This window comes from Pistacia vera, unplaced genomic scaffold (genome assembly GCF_008641045.1).
Source record: "Pistacia vera cultivar Batoury unplaced genomic scaffold, PisVer_v2 Contig408, whole genome shotgun sequence".
Taxonomy (NCBI): domain Eukaryota; kingdom Viridiplantae; phylum Streptophyta; class Magnoliopsida; order Sapindales; family Anacardiaceae; genus Pistacia; species Pistacia vera.
Window position 1 is genome coordinate 13,689 of NW_022196233.1, and position 3,259 is coordinate 16,947.

Below are 3,259 nucleotides of genomic sequence, written 5' to 3' on the forward strand. Positions count from 1 at the left end.
TTGGGCTAATAGTGTTATTCTCATAGATCTGCTCCATAACGAGTAATTATCCATACCAATCAATTGAAAAGAAACAAGAACAGCACCTGGAGTGTCAGAAGCATGCAGGTAAAGTGGATGACTAAAGTCAATTGATGAACTTGATTGATCATTTGAATTATTCAAATGAGACAGCATTTCTCCATCAATTGTATTAGTAGCAGCAGCCATTTTGATTGAAGTAAAGTGACAATTTCTTGATCGAAGAAAAGGAGATCAGAATCTTTGAGCAAATGAAATCCAGAAAAGAAAAGGTTGATGAACAGAGTGAAATTGATTGAATTTCTGCAAATTCCCAGATTCTTCAAGTCCTAAAACCTTGCTCTGATACCATGTTAATTTGGGGCAAGTGAACTGAAAAGAAGCAAATCAGGAGAGAATTCGAGAAAGATTAATGTGAAGAATGAATTTCATTAATTGAAGAGTCTATTACATTGCTATATATATGAATTTCATTAATTGAAGAGTCTATTACATTGCTATATATACATACATAAACTTATAACTACTAACTAACAACTTAACTAACTACAGCTCAGCATAACTAATTCTTAACTAACTAAACTAACTCACGTGTGCCAACTTGGATCTTAACAGATACCATGATAGAATTTGAGGTGGGTCTGACTCCTCACCCAGTAAGGTCTTGTTGAATGGGAGAATTACCCCCTCCTATAAACTAGTTAGCTTGAGCGTGCCTAGTCAGTGTGAGACTCTAACCGGTTCCCCTGAGGTTAATGCTATTAATAGAATCCCCTGAAGTTTTTTAAAATGACAAAAACTGTAGGTTTTTTTTTTTTAATAACTGAGGTGTCCGGGTCAACTTACGTGTATCCCAACTAATCCTCTAGGACCCTAGAACTACTAGTCAAGTACAAGCCCCAGTAGACACCCCTATTAGTAACCGTGGGGACTCAAACTCGGGAGACCATGCTAAATCTTTCTCTTGCTCTTTTACCCTTAAGGAAACTCGAACTTAGGAGATCATGTTAAATCATCCTCTTGCTCTTTTATCATCAAAGGGACTCAAACCTGAGAGATCATGTTAGATCCTCCTTTGCTCTTTTACCATTAGATCACCCGGTGGTGGTTAAATTAACACAAAAATTGTAGTTCAATTATCACAAATGTTGTCTTTTGTTTTTTCGTCCCATTTTCTTTTTATAGAGAATAACAATTAAATATAAAATATTAGTAAAAGATGAGAAAAGTAAGTGTTGCAGAAAAGATAAAATTACTATGAACACAAAGAAAACAAAAGATAAAGGGACTGCAACCTCCCAATCTCAATGGATAAAGAAAATATATTTTCGGACTACAATTTCTGTAAGTGGAAACTGTTATAAAAATTAAAATATTAATTCTAATTCACTCAAATCTCAATGTGAATAGAATTAAATTAAAAACAACATCTCAAAAAGATCAACACTTAAACTATAGAATATTGAATTAATAGTAAAGGGTTATAGACAAACCTGTTTGTGCCATGATTCTTGATCCTTGGATTTCTTAGAAGAGCAACAACAATTTTTCCCAAAAGGCAGAGAGCATAAGTCTTCCTTTCCAATTTCACAACCTAATGGTAACTTCCAAAATAAGTTTCAATTATCTTATATAGTTTGAAAAGGGGACTTACCCAACTTAATAATAGTTTATTGGGCCCTCCCATTAAATGCCCAATAAACCGTAAGGCCCACACTTTGTTGTCAATTCAAATTAATCCATTAGTATATCAGTGAACTATTAATTTACCTAGTTTTAATCAAAACTAACATATAATTAATGTTAGCCCACAAATATGAATTTTGTCTAACATTCTCCCACTTGGACAACATTAATTATTTTATTTTAATTTTAAGAAAAGAAACAATTTTGACTCTCGGATAAATATAACTTTTTAACTTTAAAGTGGCCACTATTTTAAGAAAACAACATAGTCTAGAGATAACACTTCAACCAAAAATCCAGTCAATATGATTATCAATAATGAACCAAGACAATCTTTACATCTTAAAACGACATAAGATCGGTCCATGATTACAATTACTAAAAATCAAATCACATGGGTCAGTAATTTGGTAATGTGGCAAGGATAGCACCTCAACAAGTGATCAAAACATGTGTTATTACTCTGTCAGTCCTGATTAAGACCTCTCTTTAATCTTTATGCTTCAAAGAAAAGCAAGAGATGTTTCATAGCTTCCAATGAAGCTACACAGCTTCCAACGAAGCTAAATAGCTTCCAACGAAACTACATGGCTTTCAACGTATCAAAAGACTCTAAAATACTCATATTTTCAACATGACCTTTAAAAAAAATGGGTCTAAGTCCTTTGGTTAGTGGGTCAATCAACATACTATCAGTACTAATGTACTATACAACAATGTCTCCCTTTTTAACTAGGTCCCTAACTATAAAATACTTTATCTCCATATGCTTTGACTTGCTACTGATTTTATTGTTCTTGGAGAAGAACACAACTGCATTATTGTCATAGTAGATCGTCAATGGCCTAGAGATGGAATCAACCACACCTAGATTAGTAATGTAATTCTTCAACCATATAGCCTGAGTAGCTGCCCCATAACATGCAACGGATTTTGCATACATGGTTGAAGAGGCTATCAAAGTCTACTTAACATTTTTTTTCAATGATATGGCCCCACCTGTGAGCAAGAAAACGTATCCTGAAGTAGACTTTAAGTCATTCGGACAACCACCAAAATCTAAATCAGAATATCCAACTTCTTCAAGATTTTCAACCCTTTTGTATTCAAGCATGAACTCTTTCGTCCTTTGCAAGTATCTCATAAGTTTCTTGGCCGCAACCCAATGATCAGAACCCGAATTCGAAAGATAACGACCAAGGACATTTGCAACAAAAGCTATGTCTGGTCTCGTGCATACCTATGCATACATCAAGCTCCCTATGGCACTAGCATAAGGAATATTCTACATATATGCCATTTCCAAATCACTCTTAGGACATTGCTTGATGTTGAACTTGTCTCCTTTCACCACAGGTACATCTCTAGGCGTGCAATTTTGCATGTTGAATCTCTTTAACACACACTCAGTGTAAGCCTTTTGAGATAACCCAAGCAACTCACGAGTTCTATCATGGTAAATCTCAATACCAAGAACAAAAGAAGCATTTCCAAGATCTTTCATGTCAAAAACTTTAGACAAGATATGTTTTGTCTCATGCAGTAGATTAAC